Consider the following 18248-nt stretch of genomic DNA (forward strand, 5'->3'; position numbering starts at 1 on the left):
TTAGCTATAACTGAATGACATTTTTTTCTCCATTAAATATGAACAACAACTCCCCCCTCTGTTTATTTGTCTAGCTCTGTGCATGAGCGCTCCATGTTGCTTTTTCTACAAATCAGACCCTGTAGGTCCATTATATTATTTATGAGGAGCACTGGGTGTGCATTTAATAATTGAATACATATACAGTACCTGTCCGCGAGAATGTGTTTCCAGCACGACTGCATTGCGCTGGTTCTCGGCGACAGGGTGCCGACATCTCACACTCGCTGCAATAGGAAAAGCACATTACAGCGAGCGCGAGATAGAAGTGACGGGGATACGACTTGGATTTCCACCAATTCCAGACACTGTGTTTGGTATGAATCATGAGGGGGAACTCCACGCCAAATTTTAAATAAAAAACCGGCATGGGTTCCCCTCCAGGAGCATACCAGGCCCTGTACCCCCCCACCCCCAGCCCATAGCACCCTGTCCCCATGTTGATGAGGACAGGGCCTCTTCCCGACAACCCTGGCCGTTGGTTATCAGGGTCTGCGGGCGGGGGGGCTTATCGGAATCCGGGAGCCCTCTTTAATAAGGGAGCCCCCAGATCCCGGCCCCCCACCCTAGGTGAATGAGTATGGGGTACATTCCGGCATTACGCTCCCTCCCACTGTAATGCCGGGTGTGCGGTGCGCAAAGATTTATATAGGCCTCTTATGATTTCACAGTCCCAGCATGCTCTGGGTAGTGACGACATAAGGGGGCAGGGTAATTATGTTGTCACCACCCGGAGCATGCTGGGACTGTGACGTCATAAGAGGCCTATATAAATCGTTGCACACCGCACACCCGGCATTACAGCAGGAGGGAGCGTCGTGGCAACATCGGAAGAAGAGAAGAGGGAAGAAGGCAATGCGGAAGACTGGGCCCCCCCGCTCGTAAAAGAGCTGCAAGAAGAAAGCGGTGGTGCCCGGCAGATGGAAGAAAGCACCAGAGAGCAGGAGGAGATCCAGAGAGCATGGAGAAGGTACCGGAGAGCGGAAGAAGAGGCTAGAGAGTCGGAAGAGACCCCCGAAGTCGGAAGAGACCCCAAAGACGGAAAAGAGACCCCCGGAGTCGGAAGAAGCCCCCCGGAGCTGCCTAATAAATTACTTTAAAAAACGGTGTAGTGTTTTTTATTGACATTTTTCTTCCACCAGGTGAATGAGTAGGGGTACGATGTACCCCATACTCATTCACCTAGGGTGGGGGGCCGGGTTCTGGGGGCCCCCTTATTAAAGGGGGCTCCTGGATTCCGATAAGCCCCCCGCCCACAGACCCCGACAACCAACAGCTAGGGTTGTCGGGAAGAGGCCCTGTCCTCATCAACATGGGGACAGGGTGCTTTGGGGTGGGGGGAAGGTTGCATCCACCCACCCCCCCATGTTGAGGGCATGCGGCCTGGTACGGCTCAGGAGGAGGGGGCGCTCGCTCGTCCCCACTCCTTTCCTGACCGGCTGGGCAGCATGCTCGGATAAGGGTCTGGTATGGATTTTGGGGGAACCGCCAACGCAGTTTTTCCGCCGTAGGGGCTTCTCCTTACAATCCATACCAGACCCAAGGGCCTGGTATGCTCCTGGAGGGGAACCCATCCCGGTTCTTTATTCAAAATTTGGCGTGGATTTCCCCCTCATGTTTCATACCAAACACAGTGTCTGGAATTGGCGGGAACCCAAGTTGGATCCCCATCACTTCTAAGTCGGATGTATGCCGGCTTTTTCCCTTCCCGGCGAGCTAGCTAGGCGCTGGCTCCCGCGATGGGGCTCATAGGTGGTCAATCTTGCCTAGAAATGCAGCGAGATTGACACAATATCGTGGGTCACCTACTGTACATTACTTTCTTTGTGTTTTTTTTTTTTAGTCAGGTCCTTGTCTGCCTCCTGTGGCCACTTGTAGCTCTATGATGGGATCTACACAAATGCTGCTTTGGATATAAGGACTGTATTATACAGGTCATAACTGTATACTGTATATGCTTATGTGAACAAGATATGTTAGCTTATTTTTAAATAAATAATGCATTTTTTTTATGTTTTGGTTGAGCTTTGTGTCTCACCTAAAAAGTCCCATGGAAATCTGCTATTGGCTTTTACTATATTAATCTCCTTTTTGATCTATCTGGTGTGGGAGATTGTGGGCTGTGCCTTCACTACTTCTTTCATCGGTACATAGGAAGTAGTGGAGGCACAGGCTTCATGGCGAGGAGGGCTGCAAATGTTCAGTCTGGCAGCATTCAGAGAAGGAGGGGATTATGCAGTCTCTGGGTGATCTGTGTCTGTATCACCCCCTCTCCTCCATGCACTCATTTAGAAGTCCATCTCCTTGTTCCAGCATTGTCAGGCAGTGATGAAGGTAATGGGAAGTTGAGCTATCTGACCATGCAGTTCACCAACCACAGTGCAGATTTTTATGTGCAGGAGTGATAGAAGCATAGTGTTTCTTGGGGGAATTTAACAAGCAGGAATTTGGGCAGGCTATAGATAAGCAATTAGACCAGTGGTAGTAAGCTTACATAATAAAGGGTGGCTTAAAGGCAGCCCCTGACATTACCAAAAGGTCTCACATAATGTTCAATGTATATACCTGTATGTAAAACAGCCAGAGTCTGAACATACTACAGGAGATGGTCAGTGACTTTTGACATGCTACAGAAATGGTGCTACAGAAGTATTGCTACAGGTGTAGCATGAGTAATTTAATGATACCCTACCCATGCAGTTCCTTTTTAAGTCTGCTTTCACCACAGCACCTTTTAAAATTATAGGCACCTCATTTAATATTTCTCTCGGCAGGATACATTCTAAAAGGTCAGAGAAAACATAGGCAAAAAATAATGCATAGCACAGAAAAATTAAGAAAGTATGAATCAAATAAACAAAATAATCTGGCTTAAATTAAATAAGTTAAATTAATATTTTCATTCACTGTCCCTGAGTAATAAGCTAGGCAAGGAAAAGACTGACTATTAGTAATTAGGCTCGGAGGTCTGCACTATAAATATAAAAGGGATGCAAGATAGGCAAGAGGAAATTAGACAATAGGGTTACAAGAAAACTATGCTGCTCAAAATGAACCGTTATTCTCAAGCAACAAATCAAATGTTTGCCTTAAGCAATATGGTATGCAGGTGACATAATTGCTAATTCTTGATCAAGGTCCAATGGCTTCAGCACTCTTGAATATTGGTCTACTGTCATCTGGAGTAAACCTAAGTACATGCTAGGCTAGAAACAATGAAACTTCTGTGCTATCTGATTTTGAAGGTGCATTATTTTTGTGTAATTTGTGTCCTTGGCCTGAGATAGAGCCAGGCTTATGCAGACAGAGGGTACAGAGCTGAAATCACATGAACAATAACATTATGTAACAGAAATAATCACATAAGCAAAAATAATTAATTGCATTGATCAAGTCCCACACAACAATATGATTGTATCACGAAAATTTGTGATTGTGCTCTGTGCCACTCCAAAAACACATCTGTTATTCAACTGTATAGTGTCATCCACTCAAATGCCTTCTGCCACCCTCTAAAAACATTAAAAGGCAATACACCTACATTTAAAAACATCGATGACCACTTGCTTTAATGGTGTCTGGCATCTGGTCCAATAAGTGGACATGACGTCACCCAGAAGTCCCTTCCTACGTGTTTTGTTATTAATATGTAACGTCTTCAGGAGCAGGTTCCAAAGTGTATGTCGCTGTTTCTTCTGGTAAAACCAAGTATACTGATAGTGTGTGTTTAGGAAGTTTGCTAATTTGACTAGGCCCAGTAAGATTCATGTGTATTCAAGGCAGAGAAATCTTAGATCCTTTGGGAGATTCCTTACGCTTTGAAAATCAGCCCCCTTCAAATTAATTCTTCAGATCTCTTCAATTAAGACATTTATACCTTGAAGACTGAAATCTTTAGGAAAAGGCTTTCCAGAAGCCCCAACAGACTTGGTATAATTTCCTTTGTATAATCCTAGATCTGGTATAAGACACTGGTAATTCAAACCCCTGCTATGATTTTTTTAGGCAAATCACCTATTCATTATCTTTCAATCAAGAAGATTAAAGAAGAAGTAAACACCCTGCAAGAGAAAGGCATATGAGCTAGTATGCATAGCATACTATCTCATTATGAATTACTTACCTGAGATCGAAGCCCCCGCAGCGACCCTCGCTCCCCTCCTCCGTCGCCGCCATGATACCCGGAATGACTTCTGGGTATCGCTGCCCCGGCGCTGTGACTGGCTGGAACAGCGATGATGTCACTCCCGTGCATGCGCGTGGAAGCCGGCAGTGATGGCATGATCGCCTTCACTAGCGGCACGCTCAGTGCGCCTGCGCCGTTGCACCATAGACATCGGTGCAGACTTTTCTGCAAATATCTCCTAAACCATGTATTTCTTGTACCTACAGGTAAGCCTTAATCTAGGCTTACCTGTAGGTAAAAGTAAGGGTTTACAACCACTTTAAGTTGCATTATTTAATGGCAAAGCTTGCATGTGTTTAAAAAAACAAAGCATAAAATACTTCCTGCAGACAACCCTCACATATGGGCTGAATCTTTACAAGCTGCAGGACTTGTGAATGAACCTTAAGGCCATTCATCAGTGACCTTGCAGTCCAATCAGTACTTCAAGCTGCAATGGCTGACAGGACAGTAGTTGTAGTTGGTGCTTTCACAGAAAACTGTGAATGAATGATGCATCCATGTAAGTGGAGCCCCGCACGGATGCATTATTTTCACATGGTGACAGCGGGCATGGGGAGAAGATCCCTTGCTCGCTGTCACGGGGAGGGAGAAAGAGGGTGAGAGGCTGCAGCTGCTGGAACATGTTCCACCCTAAATACTGGTGGAACATGTAACATTTATCCTTTAAGATCAGGATGACAACCCCAGGGCTTGCACTATACATGCCAATCCAATGTACTTATACTGGGTATAAGATGTTTTACGATATTTATCCTATGGACTTTGGAACAAATTCATAAATGTAAAAGTAAAAAAATATATATATAACGTGTAAAATAAAAATTAAATGAAGTATATTAATAGGGTAGCTATATGTTATGGTAAGCAGACTGCCATCTTGTTGAAGCGCCACTTGTCGAAGCGCCATAGCCAAATGATGGCTACAGCGTGTCCGACTAGCTCTGGGAGGTCGTCATATGCCCACCAGTGCTGCCTAATCAGTGCCTATCAGTGCAGCCTATCAGTGCCTATCAGTGCCCATCAGTGCAGCCTATCAGTGCCTATCAGTGCCCATCAGTGCAGCCCCATCAGTGCACAACAGTGAAGCAGAATTTTTTTAGCAAATTTTTATAACAAACTTTGAATTTTCCAAAATTTGGGGGTCTTTATTCATTTAACCACTTAAGCTAAATGCCCAGGCCAGGTTTTACGATTCGGCACTGCGTCGCTTTAACAGACAATTGCGCGGTCCTGCGACGTGGCTCCCAAACAAAATTGACATCCTTTTTTTCCCACAAATAGAGCTTTCTTTTGGTGGTACTTGATCACCTCTGCGGTTTTTATTTTTTGCCCTTTAAACAAAAATAGAGCGACAATTTTGAAAAAAATTCAATATTTTTTGCTATAATAAATATCCCCCAAAAACATATATATATTAAAAAAAAAAATTCCTCAGTTTAGGCCGATACGTATTCTTCTACCTATTTTTGGCTCTCCCCGTTCTTCAGCTCCGGGGAGCGATCGCGAGGGGGCGGCTAGAAACGAATAGCCGTGCCCTCATCACGGATCGCTCCCTGAGGCTTACCAACCGCCGCATGTACCGGGGGGGGGTCCAGATCGGACCCCCGACCCGCGGCAAGGCAGCAACGTGCGGGCACGTCGTTCTGCCTGCCCGTGCCATTTTGCCAACGTATAATTACATGCGGCGGTCGGTAAGCGGTTAATTAGCAAAAATTAAAAACCCAGTTTGTGATTAAATACCACCAAAACAAAGCTCTATTTGTGTGAAAAAATTATAAAAATGTTGTTTGGGTATAGTGCTGCATGACCGTGCAATTGTCGTTCAAAGTGCTGAAAGCTGAAAATTGGTCTGGGCAGGAAGGTGGTAAAAGTGCCCAGTAGGCAAGTGGTTAAAGAGACCGTGTCACTTTGCCCATACGGGGCAAAAAGATTTTGGGCCCTCTCTTTGCTGGATTGAGATATTTCTTTGCTAAATATATGGGTGTCTGTCTGCTGAATTAGACCATCTCTTTACTGAATATATGGAGCTGTCTCTTTGGTGAATTTATGGTGATGTCTCTTTTCTGGATTGGGATGTCACTTTGAATATATGGGGCTGTTGTTTCTTTGCCGGATTGGGCTCTCTTTGATGGATTGGGATATCTCTTTGCTATATTTATGGGGCTGTCTCTCTGCTGGATTGGGCTGTCAATTTGCTGAATAAGGCCTCGTACACACGATAGGTTAAACAGAGGACAACGGTCTGATGGACCGTTTTCATCGGTCAAAACCGATCGTGTGTGGGACTCATAGGTTATTTAACTATCGGTTAATAAAAAGCCAACTTGCTTTAAATTTAACCAATGGATTCCTAACCGATAGGACAAAACTGATCGTTAGTAGGCACAACCATCGGTTAAAAATCCATGCATGCTCAGAATCAAGTCGACGCATGCTTGGAAACATTGAACCCTCGTTTTTTTCAGCACGTCGTGGTGTTTTACGTCACCGTCTTCTGACACGATCGTTTTTTTAACCGATGGTGTGTAGGCACGACGGACCATCAGTCAGCTTCATCGGTTAAGCAATGAAAACTGTCCATCAGACTGTTCTCATCGGATGGACTGATCGTGTGTATGAGGCTTTATGCTGTCTCTTTGCTGAATATATTATATGGGGGGGTATTTTTAAGGGCTCTTTGTTTTGTTTTTTTGGAGTTTCTTTGTTCTAGATCTGCTAGGGGAGGATAGATGGGGGGTAGTGTGGTTAGTGTAGGGTCCTGCTCAAAAGAGTCTACCTTGTCGTGGTGGCAGGCTTCATTTTTTTTGGACAAAATATAATAAATTGTACGTGTTAAAATAAAAGTGGGTGCACTGAAGGACTGGCCAGTGGGCAGATTCAGAGGGCTGCCAGTGGACGGGCCCTGAGGAATATTGGTGGTCAGGCCTGGGGGGCCCAGGCCTAAAGCTGTGTAGGGGGCCCTAAAAATTCTGATGGCTGCCCTGACTATCATGAGATATTGTTTGATACAGCCAAAGATTTCAGGCATTAGAAACTCTAGGAGCAATAAGTAGACTGAGGGGCTTAAAGTTCTTTTCACCAAAGGCCTTGGGAGATGTTCAAAGACTGAACTATTGATTTTTGGGAGACAGATGCTTAAAGGGCAGATAAGGAAGTTGATTTACTCTCCACTCACATTGACATTCACTTTACTGCATAGCTGAAATTATAAAAACATTGTTAGTCAAATAAAAGTCCACATTATGCAAACTAATTTCTATAGTTATCTCTTCCTATGATACTAAGCTTAACCTAATTCTTTATGTTTATCAGCCATTCACTGAAAATTACATGTGTTTATGAGGAAAAAAAAACATGGAAAATAAACTGACAAAAGACAATCAAAGCAACACTGGTAGCACCAATACTGTTTTATGCTGCAATGTTTAACTCAGCATATGAAAAATGCTGAATTAGGTTACACACTGAATAATTTTCTTATCCCAGGTATTAACCTGTGCTGAACAGAATTTAATAAAATACAAATTTAGGTTTACACTGTCTTTACATCATCTGCAGAAAAATGCATTGTATGACATTAAAAACCTGTTGCCTAGCAACTCCTCTGTAAAAGTCTTTTTAAAATCCTTGGGTCACTTTGTTACATATATTCAGAGAAGACAGCAACCTGACACATCTGTTGTAGCTATTTGTGTCACCATAAGTAAAGATTTGAATAAAGTCAATATTAGCCAGCTGTTTTTCACATAAGAAAGGACCACAAAGTCACGGCAAACATAACGTTAATAAAAAAAGATGTTAACATAGAAAAGAAAGGCTCCTAGAATGAGATTCCAGATCACAAAAACTCCTTTAATCTTCAGCAAATTGGAAGTGTCAAATTCTTTATGGATGTGGTAATCTATTACATACAAGATGATTGGCACAACCTAAATATGGCATGTAGGGATTCATTTAATAAAACTTGAGAGTGCAATGCCGCATACACACGATCGGACATTCCAACAACAAAACCGTGGATTTTCTTCTGACGGAATGTTGGCTCAAACTTGTCTTGCATACACACGGTCACGCAAATGTAGTCGGAAATTCCGATCGCCAAGAAAGCGGTCACGTACAACACTATGACGAGCCGAGAAAATTTTCAATGATTCTGAGCATGCGTCAAATTGATTCCGAGCATGCATAGGATTTTTGTTGTTGGAAAAATTGAGAACCAGCTCTCAAACATTTGTTGTCAGAAATTCCGACCGTGTGTATGCGGCATTAGCCTCAGATTGCTCAAAATCAGCAATATATGACAGCATTACCATATACGTAATTGATCGTCATCACATGTGTCCTTTCACTTGTTTCATTACTAAATAGTGAGCAATATTTAAAGTGGAACTTTAGTCAGAAAATTAAATCCTGCTAGATCACTTCAGACCAGCCCCTTTTGCAGGTATCACTATGTAAAACATTAAAAATAAGTGCCTATGCTGTTTAAAATCCAGTTTAAAGTCCTACTTTGATTCCTCTGCCAGAAGCAGGAGATGGACCATAGGCCCAGATTCTCGTAGATCGGCGTAAAACTGGGCGGACGTAACGTATCTGATTTACGTTACGCTGCCGCAAGTTTTTCAGGCAAGTGCTTTATTCACAAAGCACTTGCGTGTAAAGTTGCGGCGGCGTAACGTAAATCACCCGGCGGAATTCAAATTCGCCGGGTAGGGGGCGTGTAGCATTTAAATGAAGCGCGTTCCCTTGCCGAACGAACTGCGCATGCGCCGTCTGTAAAATATCCCAGGGTGCATTGCTCCAATCGACGTCGCAAAGACGTCATTGGTTTCGACGTGAATGTAAATGGTGTCCAGCCCCATTCACGGACGACTTACGCAAACGACGTAACTTTTCAAATTTCAACGCGGGAACGACGGCCATACTTAACATTGGTTGCGCCTCATTTACCCAGGGGCAACTTTACGCCGGGACAAGCCTAACGTAAACGTCGTAACTTTACTGCGTCGGCCGCGCGTACGTTCGGGAATTCGCGTATCTAGCTAATTTGCATATTTGACGGGGAAAACGACGGAAGCGCCACCTAGCGGACGAAAAAAAAATTGCATTTAAGATCCGACGGCGTAAGAGACTTACGCCTGTCGGATCTAATGGATATCTATGCGTAACTGATTCTAAGAATCAGTCGCATAGATACGATGGCCCAGATTAGGACTTACGACGGCGTACATGGCATGGCATAAGCCCTTTGAGAATCTGGGCCATAGTGTCCAGATCAAGTTGTGCTAATAATGACTTTGAAACGCAGCACAGCCATACTTAGTATATTGTGAGGATGACCTTTTTTGGCTAGCTCAACTATGTAGGACATCCACTTTACATGCACTTCCCAGAGCACAAGAACAACTCACCTTAATTTGATTTTGTTTGGGAAGCTGATGGCATTAATCATTTAAGTACAACTATAGTCAAAGCCTGGATAGAGAAGTGGAAGTTTAGAAGCGCTGTTGGGTTTTAAAAGATGTCTAGGTCTTTAAAGTTGAGAATTTCTAGACACTTCCACTTTTGGTGATCCCTGGCTGGAACATGCACAGCTATAGAACCCTAATGCCACGTGCACACGATCATTTTTCGGCATGAAAAAAACATTGTTTTTAAAAAATGTAATTTAAAATGATCGTGTGTGGGATTCACATAATTTTTCGGGTTCTGAAAAACGACAATTTTTTTTCCGAACATGCTGCATTTTTTAACGTTGTTTTAAACAATGTAATTTTTCAGGTTGCAAAAAATTATCGTGTGTGGTCTAAAACTACTTTAAAAACCCGCGCATGCTCAGAAGCAAGTTATGAGACGGGAGCGCTCGTCTTGGTAAAACTATCATTCATAATGGAGTAAGCACATTCATCACGCTGTAACAGACAGAAAAGCGCAAATCGTCTTTTACTAACACGGAATCAGCTAAAGCAGCCCAAAGGCGAATGGAACTTCCCCTTTATAGTGCCGTCGTACGTGTTGTACGTCACCGCGCTTTGCTAGAGAATTTTTTAAAAACGATGGTGTGTGGGCAACGTCATTTTAATGATGAAAAATAACGTTTTTTCTACATGCTAATTGTGTGTACGCGGCATAACACCCACCTAATCCTAAAGAAAGAGTGGATGGAATTCTACTTCTGTAATGAAATTATCACTGCTAACAATGTTATTGGTTCCAAGAAAAGTTGCAGTATCAGATTCTAAATTAATTATTTGAAAAAAGGTTCCAGAACATTAAAAATAACATCAGAAGTGTTTTGTAAGACTCATTTGTTAGTTTATCTATTTTAATGTGTTTTTAAAATGTTTTAGTCTTATAGACTTATAGCCGCGTACACATGACCGTTTTTCATGACGAGAAAAATTCAATTTTATTAAATTGGTCATTAAAAACGATCGTGTGTGGGCTCCAGAGCATTCTTCTCGACGTGAAAAATGGGCATTAAAAATTTAGAACATGCTCTATTTTTTCTCTTAATTTTTTACGTCATGAAAAACGGTCGTGTGTAGGCTTTAATGAATGGAAAACAATGTGCATGCTCAGGAGCAAGTTATGAGACGGGAGCACTCGTTCTGGTAAAACTAGCATTAGTAATGGAGATAGCACATTCATCACGCTGTAACAGACTGAAAAGCGTGAACCATACTTTTACTAACACAAAATTAGCAAAAGCAGCCCAAAGGGTGGCGCCATCCTAATGGAACTTCCCCTTTATAGTGCCGTTGTACGTGTTGTACGTCACCGCGCTTTGCTCGAGCATATTTTTTTCACGATCGTGTGTATGCAAGGCAGGCTTGACAAGAATCACGTCGAGAAAAACTTTGTTTTTTTTCCATGACATTAAAAACGGTCATGTGAAAGCGGCATTAGGCTTTGTGATTTTCTTTTTTTAGAACTGGTACCAGCCATCCAGTGTCATCATCAAGTTTAGGATTTTTTTTTAGGTCAAAAAGAAGATTTTTTTAGTTTAGTATTCTGTTATTGTAGGCTGTATATGTTGCATCATCAGTTTACTAAACAGCATGAAGTCACTGAAATACAGAATTATATGTGGGTGCAGTGGCATTAAGAGCAGAAGTGTGCGTCGGTGCAGTGATGTCAATTGTAGAAGTACAGTACGTGTTGGTGCAGTTGTGTCCATGCGTTGGTCCAGTGGTGTCCATGTTTTGACTTTTAGCAGGCTCTCACCTTACACTATTTTTCTTCACACCTACTTTCAGTACATCAGTACATACAGTAGGAAAAATTTGTGTAGCGCTGAATGGTGAAACCACAAGAGTGGTGAAAACAAAATAAGTGAATATAAACAAATGGTATTGGACCACTAGTACACACAATATTAAAAAGGAAATGGGATAATAGGAAATATTACATCATTACAACACAATGGATTTGTGAAAATCAGTGAAAAATATATACACTCAAATACATAAGTGACTAAAAAAGTCCACTAAAATCATGAGGAAAAGGGAGAGTCCACAAGCAACAGACACCATGAGACAAAGGGGGGGAGTCCACTTCATGATGCAATTGACAGCATAAAACAGAATTCACTATTCAAAGACTCGTACTCACTTTAGAAGACTCTCAAAGAAGAAGCTTGGGTACTTTTACCAAATAAGGTGGACACACGTACCATGCGGCAGTGGGTCAAACAGGCTCTGAATCCTTGGTTCCTAGGGGCCTAATCCTCAAAAACCCGGCGCAGCGTAACTTTTGGCATTTAAGTTACACCGCCGCAAAATCTCTACCTAAGTGTCCGATCCACAAAGCACTTACCTAGAAATTTTGAGCGGTGTAACTTAAATCCGTCCGGCGCAAGGCGTTCCTAATTTAATGGGGCGAGGCCCATTTAAATTAGGCGCGCTCCCGCGCCGGACGTCCTGCGCATGCTCCCGACGTCATTTTCCCGACGTGCTTTGCGCGGTTTTACGTTGCGCCGGGTTTTGAGAATCGCGACGGGCGTAAACCAAAAAAAAAACGTTGCGGCGAAAAAAAAAAAAAAAAGACAGCGACGCGGGATAGAAGGGTCTACTTTTACAAGGTGTAAACAGTTTAGGCCTTGCAAAAGCAGCCCTAATATTGTGACGGCAAACTAATACTTACGGAGAAAAAACGAAGCTTAAAAGCTTTGTGGATCTCGGTAAGTGCTAATTTGCATACCCGAAGCGGCATTTCGACGAGAAATGCCCCCAGCGGCGGCTGCGGTACTGCATCCTAAGATCCGACAGTGTAAGTCCCTTACACATGTCGGATCTTCTGCCTATCTATGTGAAACTGATTCTGTGGATCAGTTCCATAGATAGAAACAGGGATACGACGGCGTATCAGTAGATACGCCGGCGTATCCCTTTTGTGGATTACCCCCTAGAACTCCAGGGCTGTAAAGATGAAGAGGAGCGAGGAGACAGCTATGGCAAGGCAGGCAGGAGGGTCAAGCCAAGGGGCGGCGATGATAATGGATGTTCTCACCAACTATATCAACCGAGGATAAAATATTAAAATAGCTCCATATGGCGAAGGTCATTTAAAATACATGTCATACATCTTATGACAGATGTAGAAATTATTAAAAATCGATCACAACGTAAAATATAAAAGCAATGTGGAAGGCAAAGATAGCGAAACAGACACGTTTCAACTCTTAAGCCGCGTACACACGATCAGTCTATCCAATGAGAGCGCTCTGATGGACCGTTTTCATCGGTTAACCGATGAAGCTGACTGATGGTTCGTCGCGCCTACACACCATCAATTAAAAAAACGATTGTGTCAGAACGCGGTGATGTAAAACACAACGACTTGCTGAAAAAAAACGTTCAGGGCCCACACACGATCGGTTTTGACCGATGAAACCGGTCCATCAGATCGTTGTCCTCTGTTTAACCTATCGTGTGTACGAGGCCTAATGGTCTTCAACTGGGGCATACAGGACAACCACTTTTTACATCCCTTCCCAAGGCCACAGGTGAGTTTCAACTCAATCTACACACAAATATAGCACTTCAGAGGAAACATGATCACAGAGAACCTGGCTACATAACAAACATAATACTTAACGCCATGCCTATCTTTCCCCACATCTCATGTATATATTTGTATTGCTTACAGAATTTGCGATGTATCCCTTGTGAAAAAAATTTTGAAAAACAACATTGAGACAAAACTAGATCTTCCATTTGCAGCGTACAATTTTTTTTATCCTGTTACTAAACAAACCAATCAAAATAAAAGTTCTTGTTTAAGTCTTTAGGGAACAATGTGGAAAGCTCATGAACCCAAAGCTTCCTCTGATTAGCTGAGTCAGAGATTGTGACTTCATCCGTCTACCACTGCACTTCAGCCAATCACAGGAAGCTTTTTATTTATACATAGAATACAAAGATTCCCATGAGTGGCTGAGTATTTTGTGTTGGGAGTGAGAGGGAATGTCTCCATCCCACTGCCAGAACACATTGATGTATCCTGTATTACTGTGCAGTAATTGTTAGTTTGGCCTAGTTTGGCCCAAACAAACAATTTACAGGGACATTAAACCTAGAATTAGGCTTTAAAAAAAAGAAAAACAAATTTGTATAAATGTTGTTAGTTCTAAACATAATAAAGAATAATAATGATGTGGCTCCTGAAAGAAATTGGATGTTATTGAGGGGTTTTAAAGCAAAGGCGGTGAATATTTATGCAATCAAGACTTTCACTTTTTGTTTATAAATAATTCTGAGAAGTATGCTCATTTTGTGAATCAAGTAATCCAGTGCACTTCTTACAGCATTATGCTTTTGGTGATAATAATGTTCTTGCTTATTTATACTGGAGTGCTGCTGATGCTTCATTATCCTGCTATGCTCATTTTGTTTCTGCTTTGACAGTATGGACTATAGTGTATATCAGTGACATAAAATCCCAATTATATAAATTTTACTTGCTGGTTGTAACACTACAAAATATGGAAACATGTAAGGTAGGGATAACTTACGTAAAAACAATGGGCCAGATTCAGGTACATTAGCGGCGGTCTAACGTATCCCATTTCCGTTACACCGCCGCAAGTTTTAAGCGCAAGTGCTTGATTCACAAAGCACTTGCCTGTAAACTTGCGGCTGCATAGTGTAAATGCGTCCGGCGCAAGCCCGCCTAATTCAAATGGGGCGTGTATCATTTATATTAGGCGCCTTCCCGCGCCGAACGTACTGCGCATGCTCCATTTTGAAATTTCCCGCCGTGCTTTGCGCGAAATGACGTCGCACCGACGTAATCTTTTGAACGGCGACGTGCGTTACGTCCTTTCCTATTCACGGACGACTTACGCAAAAAAAATGTTTAAATTCGGCGCGGGAACGACGGCCATACTTTAACATGGGCAGTGTAAATATAAGCCATGAAATAGCAGCCGTAACTATCCGCCGGGAAAAGCCGACTAGCGACGACGTAAGAGAATGCGACGAACGCTCGTACCTTCGTGGATCGCCGTAAACAGCTAATTAGCATACCCGACGGGGAAAACGACGCAAACTCCACCCAGCGGGCGCCGAAGTATTACACCTACGATCCAAAGGCGTACGCAGCCGTACGCCTGTCGGATCGAAGCCTAAAGCCGTCGTATCTTGGTTTGAGATTTCAAACTAAAGATACGACGCGGCAAATTTGAAAATACGCCGGAGTATCAGTAGATACGCCGGCGTATTTCTACTGTGAATCTGGCCCAATATGCTTCTTCACAATGAACTTATTTTCTTTTCTCTATATCTACTTTCTCCTTCATTATGTTAATATAAAATTGTATTCAAAGTACATCAAAATTCATAAATCACTTTTTAGTCTTGGATGGAGTGGGGATTGGGGATTGGGGAATGATGTTGCATAACATAACTTACTCTACTATAGACATTATAGGGAACGAGAGGGAAATAAACAGTGTCCCCATTGAAAGATTTTCTCCCTTTATTCTTCTGGTTGCAACTCAAAATTTTGGCTTTTCCCGTACTTTTGGTCGCAGGGACAATGGTTACGAAGACAAATGGAAAGTGTAAATCTATCCACCGGGCAGACAGCAATAGCAACTTGGAAAGGGTTCTAACCTTTCCCTATTCTATCAAAAAGTAATAAAAAAAGATTTAGATTCAGATACACTAAATCTAATAACACCCAAAAATATTTTCTTGACTTAAACAGAGGGATGAAAATGATAAAAGTCGTTATGTACTTCTTTATCTAATATTCATAAGCAAAAAAAAATGTGCCAGTACAGATACGATGCCTTTAAAAAGTATTCATACCCCTTGAAATTTTCCACATTTAGTCATGTTCCAACCAAAAACGTAAATGTATTTTATTGGGATTTTATGTAATTTTCAAGTCTTGCCACAGATTCTCAATTTGATTTAGGTCTGGGCTTTGACTGGGCCATTTGAACACATGAATATACTTTTATTCTAAACCATTCCATTGTACCTTTGGCTGTATGTTTAGGGTTGTTGTCCTGCTGGAAGGTGAACCTCTGCCCCATTCTCAAGTCTTTTGCAGGCTCTGTATTTGACTCCATCCATCTTCCCATCAACACTAACCAGCTGAAGAAAAGGATCCCCACAACATGATGCTGCCACCACCATGTTTCACATATATTCAAACATCAGACAGCATATAGAGGCTTATAAACATTGTGCTGGTATTTTGTTAAAGTGGTTGTAAACCCGTTACAACCACTTTTACCTACAGGTAAGCCTAGATTAAGGTTTACCTGTATGTGCTCGAAATATCTCCCAAACCTCCACAGTTTAGGAGATATTTACAAATGAGTCGGGCGCCGAAGTCTACGGCACATGCGCCATAGACAACAGCACAGGTGCACTTTAGAAACCTTTAGAAACGGCGAGCAACATTCTACAGATTACAGTATAAACCATTTACCATTCCTAATAGTGATTAACAATAATATACTGTATGTGCGATTCTGTGAGAATGTGTACTAAAGACTCTCCTGCAACCATTAAATAGAGAAGATATACATATAGCACATGGAAGGTGGTACTTGCAGATCCAAAAGAAGTGGGGTGGCTCATGCTTTGGTAAAAACTTATGTTAAGAATGCATTTTATATCAATAATTTGATTGAAATATTAGTTTAAATGCTAACAAAGTTATACATATCATACTATGCATACATTCATTAATGCCCTAATTAGACAATAATAAAATAGAAAGATATATCCATACATTTCTAATAACTATAAAAATGATTTTAATTATACATATTCACTTTATTTTATTTCATACTTTGTACAAGTTAGTACAATTTAGAGATCATTATCTGGGGTCATTCACAATCACAGTTTAACTATTTTAAATTAGTTGTTAACAGTATAAATAATACAAAATAATATGTAATATTTATCCTTCTGTCTGTCCATCCATGGTTTTGTGGTTATAACTTTAACATCAAAGTAAACTGCCTTATTCTATATTTATAGAGTTTAAAGTTAAAGGATGCATCAATAGAAAGGGATATGTTACGATAAAATGTTCTTTACACCTCATACCACCAGATAACTGAAATTCAGTGCACGGTTTTAGATACATCTAAACGTGTTAAAGATCTTGAACATGTCATTTAATCAATAATACAGGCATCATGTTGTGCAGCTGGAAGACACAGCAATGTAGGCAAACGTAAGACCTATTCACTAATAGCTGCAAAAAGTAAGTGGCCTTTTTATAGGAATGAGAATTACTCATACATTACCTGCTCAGCTGCATTATTATAAATAGAGAGTTAGAATGAAGAATCATAACATCCACTACATTGGTAATTAAATGTAAAGAATGCAATGTTTAATTATATAATGTTAACTTAATTGGGGAGTAATGCCACAGGAGGTAAGGAATCCCCTGCAACCACTATCAGTAAATACACATGGGATTTCCATTTATTTCTAATGGTCAGCACTAAAAATGATATCAGTCAACACACTGTAAATGGGTCCAAAGGTGCATTACCAATTCACAAATGGAGCATACACACGACAGTTTTTAACGACCAATTTAAAAAATGTAATTTTTCTCGTCATGAAAAACAGTCGTGTGTATGCGGCATAAGTATTAAATAAGTGATTAAGTGATTAAAGTATTTTTTACAGCCCTTCTGTTATTATTTGCGCAAATCAATATCAAATTATAAAGGGTGTACCAAGGGGGCTAATGATTTTTTACACCCATATACCGCCTAGTACATTATCAAGATAAGGCACCTAGAATTCAGGAATGCTTATTGCTACCACTGACTCATCGCTTGAAGCGATGAGTTAGTGCATCGCCCATTCCCCAGGCGACTCTATCTTTTAGCGAAACGTACGTCAGGCGGCAGAGGTGCTGACGTCATCGCTAGGACGGGAGACTCCATGCCGGCCGGCTCGCTGATGTTTATGGATGTCTTTTATTTTGGACATTTGTAAGTGACCATTTTAGCTATTAAATTCCCCCTTTTTTAAGCGTTACACACGATGTGAGTGTCTTTCTAGGTGTGGCTAATCACCCTGTCAATAGCGCACAAAGCCATTTGACTTTCAACTGTAATCAGCTGTGGTCATTTTGATTAGCAAAGCATGAAAAGAGATTTCCTAGAGAATTTCAGTCCCTAGTAGTGCAACTGAAGCAAACTATCAAATATGGGTGGCAAGGCACTGTCAAAAGATCTCCGGAATAAAGTTGTGGACAGGCACAAGTCAGGAGATGCATACAAAAAAATATCAAAGGCTTTATCAATGCCTAGAAGCACAGTGAGGTCTATTATTAAGAAGTGGAAGGTATTTGGTACAACACAGACCCTCCCTGGATCAGTATGTCACTCCAAACTGGATAAAAGAGCCAGGAGGTTACCAAGAGGCCTACAACAACTCTGAAGTAGTTGCAGGAATTGAGTGGTCACAAATGTGGCTTGTATGGGAGAGTTGCAAGAAAAAATACACTCCTCAAGAAAGGCCACATG

The sequence above is a fragment of the Rana temporaria genome, chromosome 2 (assembly GCF_905171775.1).
Source record: "Rana temporaria chromosome 2, aRanTem1.1, whole genome shotgun sequence".
NCBI classification, from domain to species: domain Eukaryota; kingdom Metazoa; phylum Chordata; class Amphibia; order Anura; family Ranidae; genus Rana; species Rana temporaria.